The sequence below is a fragment of the Coturnix japonica genome, chromosome 7 (genome assembly GCF_054131305.1).
Source record: "Coturnix japonica strain WE chromosome 7, WE-NBRP24, whole genome shotgun sequence".
Taxonomy (NCBI): domain Eukaryota; kingdom Metazoa; phylum Chordata; class Aves; order Galliformes; family Phasianidae; genus Coturnix; species Coturnix japonica.
This window is the reverse complement of record NC_140669.1, coordinates 30858297-30875573: the sequence shown is the minus strand read 5'-3', so window position 1 is coordinate 30875573 and position 17277 is coordinate 30858297. Positions and strand designations below refer to the sequence as shown.

Genomic DNA, 17277 nt, shown 5'->3' with positions numbered 1-17277 from the left:
ACAGGTGAACCAAATCCCCAAAGTAATTTTTTTTTTCCTTCCAAGGAAGCAAAAGGTTAATTTGAAGTGCTCGTGGCCTTCCATGAATCAAATGAAGTAATCCCATGTCTGAGTTTTAAAAGCATCCATAAATTAGCAGAGTGTAGTGTGCAGATCAAAAAGAGAGTTATCAAAGATTAATAACGAGAAAGAGGGGAGGGAGAGAGGGGAAGGAAAACTCTGATAGAAACTCTATCATAACTTCTACAGAACTAAAGAGTAGAATACACTTATTTGGGGTCTAGTTAGCAACGCAAACAAGTCAGTAGGGAGAGAGAATGTGGACCATAAGGACTATGAAAAATAAAATGGGGAATGAGTTGAGTAAAACTGAACGTGGGAAGAAAAATATTAATAATCAAGATAAAAGATGCTGAGCTATTTTTATCCTATTTGACCCTGGTTATCTTTTAATGCCAGCTCTACTCAAAAGGCAAGACACAACTTGAAATGGAATGCCAGTGGAAAACCAGGATTTTTTGGAAAAGGATTGCATCAGGTGGAATGAAAACTTGATTTCTCAGAAAAAATGAACCAAACTAAACCAATCACACAAATAAAAAGGCTGCATTACGGAAGTAGCACTCAAGAATGTGAAGTGAACTCATTTTGTGTTTTTAAACTGCACTGGAAATTCTCCAAGCCATATTAAATTACCATGCACACACAGAGGATTGTTTATGCCTCCTAATCTTTAGCTGTGAACTAATGACCTCTAAAGCCCCCTGTGCTTAACGTTAAGCAATATGAGATAGCTTCATATCATCCATATATGCAGGGGCTGGATGCTTTTTAGCAGCTAGGATATAAGGCAAGCAATGAATACTAAGTTTCCAGTTTGACAAAGGAAATGATACAGAAAACCCAAGATCAAGTCTTTAATTTATAAATCAGTAACTCTTTCATACATCCTGCTCTGAGGTCTGCTTGAGTAGAAACCATGTTGTGTCATCAAAATGGAGACTTCCAACCATAATAAAAAAAAACCATAAAACCAAAAGAAAACAAACAAAAAAACCCCACTATTACACTGCTGAAACACTGCTTTTCTACATTGTTTTGCATGTTTGCCTCTGGTTTAAATCTTACTGACCTGAGCAATCTTTGGGAGTTCATGTTTGCACAGTAGTTTGTTGGAAGGGTATGAGAAAATGACACAGAAAATGAAAAGACTTCCAAAAACAGTTGCAGAATAGGAAGAAAGTGGAAACTGACACTTGGCTCTGTTTTTTTTTTCCATGGAAAACTATTTATAGTTAAAAAGCATGGGAAGAAAACACTACCATTTCGGTTGAAACAAGCTGGTAAAAACTTGCCTCTCACTGTGCCTTTAAAAGTTCTGATCTGCCAAGACTCCAGCTGCATCAGGGCCCTGCAGATTGGGGGAGTATTGGCAGCACTCAGTGCTCAGCTGCTCTGCGCTGTGCCATGCCAAGGAGGAGCGGAGCGGCTGTGCACTAAATATGACATCTCTGTATTTTGCACTGCCACAAATGGGAACAGAGCTGTTTCATGGAGAGGAAATAGGCAGCAAGAGGAATGAACATACCAAAACACTCTGTGCATTTCATCGAGTTTTGTTTTCAGTGCAACTCCGGCTACAAAATAGTCTGAACTACCTTATTTCTGAGACTTTGGTGGTAACATCACAGAGTACAAGATTCCAAGCTGTTTTCCCACACAAAGCAAACACTTTCCTTAGGGCTTGAGATGAGCACACAGAGCCAATAAAGGCTTTGACCCTGCAGAATCTTGTATGTAAAGCTCTTGTTGCAGGTACTCACCAGCAGGAGGAATTCTTGGTTTGTATGTCTGCAATACTGCAAGATCTCTGCCCATTGTCCCCTTCTACTTCCAGCTCAGCCATGCTCTCCTGGTTTGTCTGCCCCCTTCGGGACCACTGTCTGTGCATCTCTTACCACTGTGATTTCTCTAGAAAAGTAGAGAGACAGTATTTTAAGCACTATGCTGAAACTGTGTGTAGCCTGCCCTAAAAGCTCTGTGTGCATGTAGGCTATACAGAGTAACTAAGACATTAAATAACACAGTTCTGCATGTTTACAGTAAGGAGATTAGTCCCCTTAACAATGCTGACATTATGTGGTAGAGGTTGCAAGAGACATGTTCAAGTCAGCAAACCTCCATCCTAGTAGCTTTGCTTCATTTTCAGGGGATCTTCTAACCTATTTCAGGTAAATATTATATCCTGATCCTTGTAGTCCCTCAGTGGGAGTTCTTTAAATGACCAAGGAAATGATAGCTTCTCCCTTCTCCAAATATGTCAGTTGAGACCTGATCTAGTGCCTGTGCAAGTAGAACAGAAGTGTTCTCTTGCCTAAATGAGTGCTGGATTGGATCCTAAAAAGAGAGAAGCTCAGCTCAAACAGCAGGCTCTTTAGGCATCTTTCCTTGTGTGCTGTTGACTTTGCCTGCAAACTGCTGGAAAACCTGGACTGCGTAGTTCAACAGTTGTAATTGCGCAGATTGAAGTCATGTCAGTGAGCCATTGACTTGATTAGTGAATATGTTCAGCTTGTTTTCCTCTAATATCATGCTAATTTATTGCTGAAGCATCACATTGGATTGTTTTATATGTCAATAATTAAAAATTGTGATTGGAGTATGAGACCCAGCAGTGCAATTAGAAAACTGTATTAGTAGCTGGGGAAAACATAAATATAATACATCATAACTCATTTTACATGTTATTAATTTTTTCTTGAATGTGCCCATGTCTGTCGTACAGTTATCCAAAACATGATGAATAGCAAATCAATTGTCTCTCATTATTATTATGTTACTTTCAAATTAGATTAAAATCTTAAACTATGTTCTTCCTGATATGGTATTCTTAAATCTTTGAAAATTGCTTCATTTCAACATTTGTGTTTATGTTCCTCGCCTTCTCTTTGGTTTCAGAGGACAACTAAAAAGTGAAATAGAAAACACTGTTACATTTTGTTCTTAGAAACTGCTGTTTCAAAGTTTCTAATGTAGGTATAACTACACTAATGAGTAGCCATGAGTTAAATAGCTGAGCAGGCCAACTCTAAATACATTGGGGCCTCACTCTTGGTATTATCAAACTGCAGAAAAGGACCCTTCGGCCCATTCCACTTCCCCCAGACCAGCTCATTTGCTGAGCTGTCCAACAGCTACTGCTCATACAGATCATAACTGAAGTTAAGCATAAGGTTAGAATGGCACCTACCAGGACATGGATTCCATGGCAAGTTTTGCAAAGGTAAAGATGCTAATGTCAGTGACCTAAAAACACACAGATCATTTAGTAGGCTGGTATAATATTTCCAAAGGTATCCTAATTTTGTGACAGCAGAAATTACATTGAAATGCAACATGAATAATGTAAGGAATACATCCTTATTGAAAATGTAGTTTTTACGTTTAAATATTTAAATAATATGAGTCCAATGACAGACCATTAAAATTACACCTAACATGACTAGAGTTATGTTTGAAAATTACATTAAGTACCCCTGAGATTTTTACTCCACAAATCAAACTATTTTGCAAAAAAAAATGCTTAGCATTGGAAGTGTTTGCACAGTCTGTTGTACAGGAAGTGCTTATTTTTGTGGAGGTTGTGATAACAAGGAAATACAAATTGAACAGGTGTGGTATGACATAGAGAAAAAGGCTTGATTTGACATCTTTAAATAGTTTCAATCAACAGGAACATTCAGCATATAGCAGAATGAAATGATGCTTCCTAGCCCAAATACTGATGGATAACAGCTCACAAATTTGAAGTGTCACATCTCCACTCTGATTATAATTGTCACCATCTACCTTTGCAAACTGAAGATCATGTTCCTGTGTGTTTACACACCTGCTAAAAGAAAACAAGCTCTTGAGAGTGGTCTGCTTATTCATCTGCATAGCTGAAGCTCTTTAAGTAATACGGGTTCACACATTCATAATTATTTGATGATTAGAAACAGAAAATAGTGTAAGCATAATAGTAATGATACTGTGCTCAGCCATTTTCTAACATGGAATAATTCAAAAATTGAAACAAAAAAACCTGGACATTGTTTGCACTTGTGCATTGTTACCTTAGAATTATAGAATTAAAAATTCTATCAAAGGCTTGAGTTGGAAGGGACTTCAAAGCCTACTTAGTTCCAACCCTCTGCTACTGGCTGGTTGCCACCCAGCAGATCAGGCTACCCGGGGCCTCATCCCAACTGGCCTTGAACATGGATGGGACATCCACACCTTCTCTGGGAAGCCTGTTCCAGTGTCTCAATAGAACAGAACTACTGAAATAGCTCTCTATCTCTAGTTAACTCAGATTATACACTTTCTGAATGTACATGTCTAGGATGATGATTTTTCGATGGGTAAACAAAGCTTCAAGAGTTATGATCTGCTCATCTCATGAATACCCAGAACATTCCAGGAGTCATTAAGACTGAGTTAGCATTTCATCATAGTATCATAGTATCATAGTCTCGTGCGGGTTGGAAGGGACCTTAGAGATCATCGAGTCCAACCCCCCAGGATTCGAGCCTCTGTGTAGCAGAGCAGCACTTCTACCACTTGTGCCACAGCGGGGATTCAAACCCAGGGCCTCCGGTGTTACAATGCGGCATTCCTACCACCTGCGCCACCGGGGCACACAGTTAGTAGAAGCACCTGTACACGTTATTTTAGCTTGGGGAAAAGTTTCATTCGATTAATCAGCAACAAACTCAAGCTAAAGAATTAACACTGAAGTTTTCTGGATTTTTAGGCACAGAGAGAAATCAAATCAGATTAAATGACATTTATAGTTAGAAGAATATCTCTGCGAGGTAACAGACTGGGGTTATTTTCCAGGTGTTATTTTCTTCTATAATTTTTTTAAATTCCCTGTTTTAAAGATGACTCTTTGTAACTACTAGACCCGGAATGTCAACTGTGTATCTCAAACCATTGCTATGCCTTTCCATAAGGAACATTAATCCTATGTGAAGTGTTAAAACCCATTTTTAAAACTGAAATGACGTTCCATATGCTCCTCTGTATCACTGATAACCTTTTATTCTAACAGTAAAAACATATTAAATTTTTTTTTTCAGTGAGGTAGCAATTTGCTTTGTGCTGAACTTGAAGAAAGCCAGAATATTATGAAATTAATCACGCATACTCAAAGTATAAAAAAGAAGAAGTAATTGAATACTCAAATTCCTTGCTGCTTTGTCTCCTCAGGATTGGAAATGGTCTCTCCAAAGATGCGTGCACTAAAGTGCCATGTTTAAAAAAACCTTTTTAAAAAAGGAATGTTAGAAAATCAAAATATGTATTCTCGTAATGCTATCATTTGAGAGTGATGAAAAGTTTATAGCTGTCTTGAGCAACTATACAAAAAAGAAGTAAAAAGGGAGCAATAAATTTGAATAAGTATGCAGAATTCCATTGTTTTTCCCAACATGACCAAAGGCCAAGCAGTTAACCCGGAACGCCTACCATGGTTGAATATTTAAAGTAAAGTAGGTAGCAGTAATTTTTTGTACATGTTCTAAGAAGCAAAACAAGAGCAAATGAATACTCCTTGTGTCTTAATTAGCCTACCAAAAAATCTATTAACTTCTATTTAAAAGTATACTGATGATCTTGAAAGTTTAAAGACAACCTTCTGTTAATTATATTAGCACTACTCATCCCAAGGCATTGTGTCCGGTCTTGCCTCAGTAACTGTGATATCTAGATATTTCTCTTGTTACCATTTGTTCTTTTAACAGAAATAATTTATTTTACATTAACTTCTAGCAAATTGCCCTGCTATCTTCGCTGTAGGATGAATTCTCCCAAATTATATGAACATGTAAGTTTGGAAAGGTTTACAGTGATTGATGCGGTACATTGTTTGTGCATCAATAAGCCCAGATTGCTACATGTGATTGTTTTATAACAGTTATTGCTAATATATTTTAAGGACTGCTCTTTGGTGTAATCTGGGCTGCAAAAAGCAGCAGCAGTGTTTTAAAAAGACATTATAAATAATCATTTAAAACATTTAAATTTCAGCTTACACCAGTTTCTTTTTGGAGAAACCAGTCTTGGAGTGCTCTTATTGGCTCATTCTCAGTCTCCAGCCCTACGTTTGTATTTGCAGCTCCTTGACAGAAGGAGTGATCTGGAGGAGTCGCACAGACTCCCTGGACTATGAAGGGGTTGGTAAACCCCACTTAATTACTTCTCTGATTAAGCCCTCGTGGTTTTTACGTGGAATCACTCTCTTTCAGCACCTAGTCATGTGCTGCCAGAAACATTTAGCGTGCACTTTTGTATTGTTTCTCCCAGCTTGCTTACTCATTTGTCACAAGGCTGTAACACCTATCTCAAACAAAAATAAGAGCCCTAAAGGGTAATGCTGTCTCCAGAGAGTAAACTCAGATTTTTAAAGGCTGAGTCATTCCCATGCTAGCTCTGGCCACTGGATGTCAAGCTTGCTTTAGTATTGCACCGAGCTTCACTGAAAAGACTTGTTTAATCGGTTTGTGTTTTATTCACTTGACAACTAAAAAGGAAAAGATTTTATGTGTTCCATTTATGCGGATTCTTACAGACATAACATTGTCTCTGTGGTTGTCGTCATGGGGTCCTGGGTAGCACTGGCCCAGACACTGGTGGCCTCTCGGTTCACCTGGAAATCAAGTCTGCACTTCTAATCTGATTGCTCAAAATGAGAGGTAGGTCAGAAGTCATATACATAAAATTCTTCCTGAGCTGCAGAGGGAAAAGTGTTCACTGAATGCAGTGGAAGAAAGATTATATCCGAACTTTTGCTCACTCTGAAAACAAAGCCAGTGCTGTGTGGCTGGTTAGTAGAATATCCCCTCATTTTGAGTGACACGGATTTTCTGCTGTGTGCACATGCAAAACTTGCATCTCTTGAGAAAGAAAGTGGCTATCATATTTATTTTATGCCTACAGGGCAAGCCAACTTACTGGCTCCTTAAGATGTGCATTACATTTATGCCTTCCTATAGGAATGAATTTAACTTCAGGAAACGTGACGAATGGTATGGAGCAACTTACAAAATTCCATCACAATTTCTCTTCTGCTCATTGAGGAGGTTTGCAGGTCCACTCAATATGCTATATATATAAGTATTGTTTCATGCTGGGAAAATGGCTTGTTAAAAAATAATAATAATAATAATAATAAAGGATATGTCACAAGGAACATTTCTGAATGAGTGGTGATTTAATAATTGCCATTCAGAAAAGAGAAACTGCCATGCTAGAGATATTCTTCAGAGAAGAGTGCTGATAAATAATAAAAATACTGTGGGCTGGACACTTTCTGCTTGACCCTCCTTATGATCCTATGGCTAAATACATCACAAGACTTTTCTGGAACTAACTTTTAGCTCTGTGTTTCGAATTAGGCACATCTGTAAAGATTTGGAAAGGAGTTACAACAGACTGTCCGGAGGCCATCTGAAATAAAACATTCAATTTTGAATGGATGTGAACAGTCCATATGGTTATTTGCTTTCCCTCAGAAATGAATGGCTTCTGTAAACTCGGTAACTATTTTCATTCCCAGGTAGACATTCAGGGATTGCAGTCATGTTTGCAGTGTTATTTCTGCCCCCGCAAATCCAGCCATCCTCACTTTAACACAATGCCTTCAAAATTGTTTTCTATACATAAGTCAAATATAAATATCCAAAACAATGTCCCAGTTTTAACTCTGCTGTTTGGCAGGCATATTGGCATCCCTTCTTTTTCTCACTGTGATTCTAAACTGTTTTCTGAGAGTTATCGCTCTCAGGCATACAGATTTCCATTGCCTTTCCTCATCTCAAAACACATTTCTGAATCGTCTAATTTCCTTATTTATAAACAAGATATGCTAAAACTGCAGGGTATTGGTGCCTTCATTCAAATTTAGACTGCAGATTTTCAGACAAAACAAATATGTGAAATAGGAAAATGGTAAGGAAAACAGTATTCTACCTGTCACGCTTATCTCCTTCCTTTTGACACAGTACGGGATCACAATCTGAGTTCCCACGAGGTGGTCCATGCATTGCATCTGTAAAAAATTATCATCCTGATTAACTTTGCAAAGATAAAAAAACCCCTCCCATATTTATCATTTTTATCTTGGAGCTTCAGGCACTCCGTTCTTCTCTTTGAAACATGAAGTTGCATAAAGGCAAATTTAGAAAGCAGCTCTGATTTTTGAATTTCCTCTTGATCTAACATGCTCGGGGAAAGGAAGCACATTCTTTAATTGTTTGGTATTTCTTTAAGGACAGATCTGGCAGCTTTGATAGGATTTGCCATTCAGAGTACATGCCCCCAAGGTGCTGTTCTAGAGATGGGAAGGGCAAGATGGTGACTGATATCTTTCAGCTTCTGTGCCACTTCATAAGTAAGTCACGACACTTCTGATATCTACGTGGCAAAATTGCACATAGCCTTTGGGCCTGCTTGGTTCTTCTAAATTGTGCTTTTTGTAACTTATTTATGCAATTAACTGGTGTTGTCCAAGTACTACTATATAAACACCTAGTGAGTCCATTGGTGTCTTAGTTCCTTTAATGCAGTAACTTTTGAAATGCCTTTTTTCTTGAGTTTTATGGTACTTAATAAGAATTATTTAAATGGCTCGGTCCTACTTCCTAGCATATGGTTTTCTCAGTCCAAGAATCCATTAGAATAAACAGAAATGGATATTCATAAAACTTACTTTTTTAAAAACGCCACGTGAAATTGAGATCTACACCAAGTAGAATCAAACTGGCTAAAGCCCTCCTATAGCTGAGTTACTCTGTCATCGGAGTCTGAGATTCCAGGTCTCTGTTTTTGCTGCAAACCCTAGACTGCGTGTAGGGCACAAAGTCAATGAGGCTTAGAAAGGATTTTTTAAATGAAAAAGTCATCTTTAATTTCAGTTATAGCACCAGTTGATCCCCAGAACAAATATGAACTGCTCCAGAGATGCCATAGTTTATGAGCAGAAAAGCTCTTCTAAATTACATTATATACTCACATAGTCCTTAATAAGATGGCATGGAATGTTAAATATTAACACTGGCAGAGAGAGACTCTGGTGTTCATAGCAGATCTATATGTTTTTAATTTTGGTGGCATTTATAACTAAATGCTCTATGGTGCTTAGTGTTCCGTGAGTTTAGGAACTGACCATATCAGGGCAGGGAGAGCTGTGAATTCTGAAGCTATGGGGCAAAGTCTCTGTGCCTCTGTATTCTGTAAAGAACCTAAATAGGGTTTTGGTACATTTGGGGATTTAAGTAGCCCTACCAAACAAGGAGTCACGCAGCCATTAGAATCTGGATGTTCTTGATATCAATCTTACCATAACTTTCCTGTTGAAATTACTGTATCTTGCTGAACCTGTCTGCAGCTTCCTCAAGAAGGACTACACCCAAATTAAGCATAGCAAATCTGTAATGTCCATATTTCTGGAACTTCCTTATTTAATTTTGGGTTTTTTTTAAATGAAGAAGAGTTTCCTTTACTTCCACTAAGAAGTGTTAGGAACTACAGTGAAACATGTATTGGAAACCCTTGAATGACAAAAGGTGAAACCTAGTTTCTGTTTTAAGAAAACTAGTCTCTGAGAGAACTGCACGTTCTGTGTATTGTAGCCACATACTACTGACTAACTAAAGCCCCTTCCTTTTCACCTCTTCTGTCTTGCAATTTGTGATCCCTGTGACAAGGTCAGCAGAGCTAAGTATTGACCTCATTCCAATTGATAATAGCATAGAAGAAGCTGACGTTCTCATTCACTCTCTCCCATAGAAGAGGATATTATTGTTATCTGCTTACAGTTTTCCACATTTGAAAAAAATATGTTCCATGCTGTCAGATGCAGACTTTTTATAGAGTAAAAAAAAAAATCAAAGCTGCTGTAAGCGAAAAATGTAGGGGCAAGCCAACCTACTTAGTAGTAGAGGAAAATAAAGATGTGGATTTGTCAGTAGATGCCACCAGGTGAGGTTTCTTATGCAAAATAATTATTTGTTTTTAATTATTGAATTAATATTGAATTACTTTTCAAAAGATTGGTCTGAAAAGAAGGCCTAGACTTACAGTGCCGGTTAGAAATTTCAACCCTAAATAACACGTGGCATACAGCACAAAGTAACTAAAAATACCACCTCGGTCTCTAAGTTGACATTGTTTCACTGAGGCCAAGAGATCTCTGTTAATTTGCTTTGGATCAGAATTACAAATCTATGTGCCCAAAAGAAATGAAAGACCTTTGAAGTCTACTATACTCACACCGAAGGGAAGTGTGGGGTCAGAAGGAGCAGTTTGAGCTGCCAAGACTTTTTACTTTCTCCACTGTTTGTCATATACATTAAGATGCGCTAATGTGCCACTGTACTGCCGTGCTGCCTACAGCATGGAATGCTCTCAGCGGTGTGGCAAGATAGGGTTTTATTCTCAGCAGCACACCTTGTACATCTTGACCCTGCAGACTAGCCCCCACCTGGGAGGACTCCTGGACAGGAAAGACTGAGGTGAGGTTATAGTTAGCTTTCATTCATGCTTCTTACCAACTAATACCCAGGTGTTTGAAAACCCCCTTGGAAGCATCACCACCATAAGGATGTTCTTCAATTACACGTGTCCATTCTAGGCCATCTGATGGGTTCTTAGGAAAACTGTTTCCCAACAGCAGCAAAGCTTCTGTCTTAGAGGTTTCTGGAGAAGAAAAATAAACAATACTCAAAAAAAAAAAAATCAAAAAAATCACCCCACCTCTTCAGGGTCATATTACTTTACTACATGCTTCAACATCCTTAAAATTATGCTGTTGTTTGCCTGGCATTTAGTAAAATCAGCCCTTCAGAGCTTGTTTCTTGAGAGTCTGCCCTCTCGAGGCAACTGTTTGTCATGTTCAAATCTTAACGAGTAAATGTAAACACTTGTACTCAAATATCAAGGCTTATTCTTTTGCTTTCCAAAGCACTTGTTTCTTAATGACATGCCCCAAGATTCATAACCCTGTAAAATTCATATCATAGGTCCAGATTACACGTACATGAGTATAATGGAGATACCATAGCACATGCAAATTTTCTGTCGAAGGCAGGGAAAGAAGAGGTTGACTTAGTCAAGAAGGATTCCTCCTGGTTGCTAACCACTGCTGCATTTCTGGATTCACTGCATATAACTGTCAAAGGGTCAAGGAGGGCCATTTCCAGCTCTCATTAGTGTGAAACAGAATTATTAATCATCGTATAACTTACACAAGAGGATTGAGTGTCATCAGGGAACCTCTTGGAAATGCAAGAAGCACTATGCTCCACCTCTGCTTATTTTCTACTGCTACCCACCACTTATACGTGAAAAGCCAAATAAGACCCTTTATGTACAGGCAGGAAGATAAGAGCACCCTGATCTCTGAAGGGTTTGCAGTCTTAATACCTGACTGACAAAGGATGAAAGAAGTAAGTATGATGTCTGTATTTCCCAGCTAAAAAAGCGAGGCACAGAAAGGTAGGAAGATATGGGTATGGACACTGGGCGGAATCTGGCAAAGCCGAGATGAAGGACCCAATGCTGGGAGCCCTGATGCAGAAGGTACCAGGAGGCCAGCAAAATACTCTCATCCTGATGCCTTGTCTAAGTCTAACAGATGGTATTTTTTCTTTGCTTCTCTCAAATTTCTAGAGCATTAGGTTACACTGCTCATCCTACAGAGAAGAGGTGTTGTCCTCCTAGATGGGAGTGGAAAATGTAGAAGCTGCAGTGAAGATATAGTTTCAATATATATATATATATTTAAAAGAAATTAAATAATTAGTCTTGTGTAAATAATGTAATCTTTGTATGTTTTTGCTAATAACAAGATGCTGTATCTGTGACCTTTATCTCAAGTAAATATTCCCACTGAGATAAATTTTAGGGGGACAAAAAGCTACAAATTTGCATTCCCTTTATAAACAGCTAGGGATCTACATACAGCAGAAGAACAGCCCCGAGTCACAAGCCTGTGCTGTGCTACCAAATAACATCAGATTATTTAGGAGTCCAGTGATGGTCAGAGAAGCACGCAAACAAAAGAACAGGTACAGACTTCCTCCATGGCTATAGACTTCATCCGTGGTCCACTTGAATTTCTTGTGAAGACAATCTGTGAAAGGCATGGCATCCTCATCATCCATTATGGGCAGATCTGAGTCATTTCAGTCACTCACTGGTCTAGGCATCAGGATGTTTTCCTTCATGCAGGATGGCAATAAGCAGAATGATATACTTTTTTTTCCCTTGTATGTTTTTCCCAACTTCTATCACAGTATTTTTATCTGCTGTCATTACATAGCGACTCATCCATCAGACAAATCTGGTACATCTCAAAATACCATAACAACGAAAGGGAAAAAAAACAACACAGGAAGATATATGTAACTGTTTGTTTAGTTTATCTTCATGTCCAAAGGGACTAATTGATTTTAAGTGATGTTTTATAGAAATAGTTGATATCCAAAGCAAAAACCTAATGTAACAAATTTCAGCACAGATGGTATTTTGGTTGCAGTCAAATAAGAAAAAGTGGCATATAGCAAATGAGAAGTAGAGAAGATTTCAAAATTAATCTAGTAAGCCTTGAAAGACAGTTGGAAAAACAACATTTTATATGTTCAGAAATTAGAAATATGGCTTCTGGTAAAAATAACACAAAAGGCCCTTAATGTTGAAATGAGCTGGAAATACATGGTGGGTTTGGGACTGAACCTCACACAGGTGAGAGCAAATAACGGGCTCTTTTCTGAGTCCTTTAGTCCTTTGAGTACCAAAAGTCCTTTAGTCTGTAACATTCTCCTTATTCTCTGTGTTTTTGAATGTTCCATTTGAGGACCAGTACTGAAGTGGTGCTTGCAGTGCTATGGATGAAGGGGAGGGTCTAAGCAGCTTTTGTACCACGAAACAAAACATCTTCACTCTGTAGACCCTGCTCCCTTCAAATAGTAAGTCTGGCTTAGTATTCTATGTATAAACAGTTCTCCTTAGTTCATAAACTTGTAAACACAAACCTGAGCACCAAAACAATAAAGCACCAGTACTGGAGCTATGTACTATATACTGTATACAGAAGAGGTTTTAACTTTGTAGAGCAGCACAGAATAAGATATGAAGACCATAAAGTTAGGTAGGTACAGCTGGAAAATCTGCACAGACAGAACACGATTACTGCCATCTCCTGTGCAGACCGGACTTCACGTAACATCCTGTGCTATAATACTGAAAGCTGAAGGTCTGTGAGGCTCAAGGAGAAGATAGGGCACATTGCTGGAGGGGAAATCCAGTGGACAGGACTCCAAGCGGATGTTCCTGATCTACGGATGATTGGCAGCTCAGGGACTATCAGGGGAAGTGTCAGACTTCTTTGCCATGGCCCTCAGCTCTCTCCTGGCCATCTGCCTCTAGCCACTGCTTTAACAGGTTACTGGACAGACGTATTCTGCAGTTTGGTGACAGGTAAGGAATGTTGTGGAAGTGCTTAAAAGCAACTTTACGGTTAGTGGAAAAGTTCCATGTCCTTACGTGTTCCTTGAGCAAGGTTGATGTTTCATAGAATTGTGCAAACAATCCGGAAACGAATTCAATGTTCAATAAATAACAAAAAAACAATCTTTCTTTGAGTATAAGCATGTTCAGTTTTGGGCTTGCTAGGCACCTATTTTGTGCGTGACTGAAAATCTTAGATTCTGATGGAGGTAAATTATTCAAGTTCATCAACTCTGGCATTAATAATGATCTTCTATTGTAATACACTGTATATTCACATTTCACATCCACTGACCATCAACACTCTTTCTTTTACCTATTCCACTGCTGCTGAGGGATGTATTATTTCCTGCAAGGCTTTGACAGATACATTCAAGAATCTGCAACGGGAAATCCTTCACTTCTTGTTATCTGTAGGTTTTGTTAACTCTTCTAAAGTAAATCTCAAGACTCGGATGTTCACATTCATTCTTATTCTATATGGACTCTGCAGTGAAACAACAATTAAAATTGTGTCTGAAATGCTGAGGTTACTGGCCTTGAGAAGACAGCATTTGTTTTAGTTCCAGGATTGTCTGCAACTTCAATGATAATGGAATCTGACATGTAATATAATTATTCTGCAAATAAATAATTAAACTGAGGAAAGCAGGGCAATTTAAACTATTTATAGAAAGTGTTCTGAAAGACATTACAGACAATGATTTCTTTCACTTTAAGACAATGGAGTTCACTAACATTTCTGCAAGATGTTACACAGAATGAAGACAGACAGTGGTGGGGATTCCCTGTGCTCTCAACTACGAGTCTTGAAGTGGCAATCAGTGCTTTTTACTGCAGTTCATACAACCTCGGAGTTATATGAAAATGATTAAGGAAATTGGCAATGCCAGGCCTTTTCAAGTGAACTTGTTTCCTTACACGGAAAGAAAATGCTCACCTCCCTTCATTAAAGCCACTAGATCAGTACTGAACAACCACTCTTACCTAATGCTGTACCTTTACCCTAGCCTCCTCTGGTATATATGCAAAGAAAATGATTGCAAGCTACGTCAGTACCTCTGAGTCTGAATCTCCATGGGGGACTAAATAAAGGAGGTAACAGTTGATAGTATTTCTGTTTACATCTCTCTATTGCCACTGGATATCGAGTTGATATCACTGGGAGAAGTCCAAATGTTGTACATCTAAACAAAAGCACTAATTATACATTAAGATAGCAATTACTAGACTGCCACTGAAGCAAGCCCAGGCTGAAGGCCTTAGATGTAGGTATGTACACCGGAAACACATAAGCTATGGTGAGATTGTTGACAGGTTTATGAAGTAAAACAAGAATTTGTGCCTAATGAGGCAAAGAGTGCAGTCATTTCTGTAAGGAACAGCCATGTTTTGTCTTATCTGCACAGAAGAAATACAGACAACTTAGAATTAGTGCAATATAAAATGCACTACTGTGTTCAAGGTTTGTATAAGGAATTACTCAGAATACTGCAAGGTGTAATATTCTTATAAATAAAACAATACTATTTCAGACTCCAAGAAGTAGAGATTTTCTCTCTTATTTTCTCAGTATGGTGGTACCCAGAGTTCTAGTTAGACTGACAACAGCAAAGCCTCTGCCATTAGGATCTTTAACATTTGTTGGTTTTGAGTACTTAGGAGAAATTCAGAGCAAGCCTACTCACCTTAGGTTTCTTGAATTCTTTAGGAAAACTTGTTAATCAGTATGAAACTGAATGAGAGAACTCCTTTCAGCAAAACCAACACCCTCTTGTTTAATCAGCAATACCTTGCCCAGAGTTCCTTCTGAATTACAGCATCTCAGTTTTCAAACAAAACCTGACATCTAACCTAGCATTTGAGATGCTGCTCAGTGTATGACTTCTCTAGAGAGAAACTCTGCTGAGTTCTGCTGCTGCTGCACCAGCAGTGCCCTACCAGCAGAAGGAGAACTCCCTGGCTGACAACCACTTTGCAGAGCTGCCTTTTGTTGTGTTTGAAAACCAGAAAGTTCTTGAACCTGGGAAACAATTTCAATCTGCTTTTAAAAATGATAAGAGCTGGCAGTGCAGCTCAAAGCCTTCCTTGGCTCATACAGAGATCCCCTGCTATCTCCTGACTGTTGGTATGACTGGTGGAAGAATAAGCATCAACCGTAGTCCAGATAATCCACCTTTGTGCAGCAGGAGAAGCTTCACCTGCATACATTACACTGCTGTTGACCTGCCTGTGGCTCCAAAATAATTAGTGGTAAGGGAAAAAAGGGGAATAAGCCCCTCAGTTTCCCCAAGCATTTGAATTTGCAAAGTAACATTTATACAGTGAGAGAATAAGCAGTAAGTTCTAATAAAGCACTAAGTAAACACTGCAACTTGCTGTTACCACTTTTCCATGTATTTGCTGTGTGCTAGCAATGGCCTGAGCCAAAAGGACAATTCACACCTATGAATCCCACTGACTGTGGCACTTAGCCCAGAAGAGAGCTCAGTCAGAGGACCAGAATCTGCTAGGATGGCAAACAAACTGCACATAGCAAGTATGAAATGAGGACAACTTGTGGAATCCCATGAGCACAAGGTGTGAAAGAGGCTGACCTGGCCTCGGATTCAAAGTTTTGCAAGTTAATCTAAAGCTGAAAAACTCAATTTGCTTTTGAGGAACTGCTGGAGGAAGCAGCAGTCATGTAGATAGGCAAAGCTCTGCATTTCCAGACCTTTTCCCTCTTGAGGACTATTTATAAGCACTTTAACCATTAGGGGTCAGTTATTACTTGCACCTTAACTCCTTCTCTGGTAAGATCATAGTTCTGAGCTTGCAGTTTTCTCCTTTGACTTGTTTTATCAGAAGTGGACTGTTAATTAGAGCAAGGGTTTGGCTCCCTTTACTGTGAAATATAATTCTGTTATCAGTGCAACCACATTCTGCCCTAGGTGATTTCCACTTAGGGTTTAATCCTTTTTTTTTTTTTTTTTTTTTATTAAATCCCATGAAATAACGAGTATTTCCTTACTTGGGTATAAGCTGGGCAGCCCTTTGGTCTAAATGTTTTTGGTTTTTTTTTCATTTTAAGATTCCTGATAGGTTAAAGCTCTGTGCAAGTTTGATGAAAGGTAACTTTGAGGCTTTTAATTAATTAAGTACAAAAAGTTGACAGTACTCTACTGCGAGGTGTTCCTAATAATCCATGCATGTAATGCAGAGGGAACATTGTTTATAAATATAAATGAATTGGAAGGTTTGTAACCTTGGAACAAAAGAAGATGAAAAATCAAATCACGGCTGGCAACTTCACAATTAAATGTTCTAAGATTAAATGACCTGCTTGAAAGCTACAATTTTATCTTTGTTTTCCAGTAAGTTGAAGAAAAATAATCCTTGTAACAGCTCCTTAAAGCCCTTACTGGGAGCAAAGCGAGGAAATATTGTTTTTAATATTTCATATCTCCTTCAAATGAAAAGACACACTTTTAAGGTTCAGCCTGGCTGGAAAATGCGTGGCTTATATCAGGGTCCAAGGCAGGGGAGGGAAGGAAAAAGGGAAAGAAGGCTGCAGCAGAGCAGAAATAAAGCAGTGTCAAAAGGAAATTGAAAGTCAGGGATAAGCAAAGGAAAAGGGGTCTCACAGCTGGAAAGGATGGAAAAGAGGCTGTCTAAGGGAAAGTATATTAATAAAGCAAAATGAATCCAAAGGAATAAAAGAAAGACCAAGCCACAGATCCAATT

At 38.6% G+C, this 17277-nt stretch overlaps 1 long non-coding RNA gene across 1 annotated transcript in view; it reads right to left on the bottom strand.

The window, feature by feature from the left end:
* Nucleotides 1-8010: 8010 nt before the first annotated feature.
* The window catches only part of LOC107316319 (uncharacterized), a 97980-nt gene continuing 88713 nt past the window's right edge, over nt 8011-17277 (bottom strand). The window contains exons 2-3 of the long non-coding RNA XR_014948149.1: nt 10593-10740; nt 8011-8092 (exon numbers count right to left, since the gene is read on the bottom strand). This is a non-coding gene — a long non-coding RNA (uncharacterized LOC107316319). The remainder of the gene's footprint in view (nt 8093-10592; nt 10741-17277) is intronic.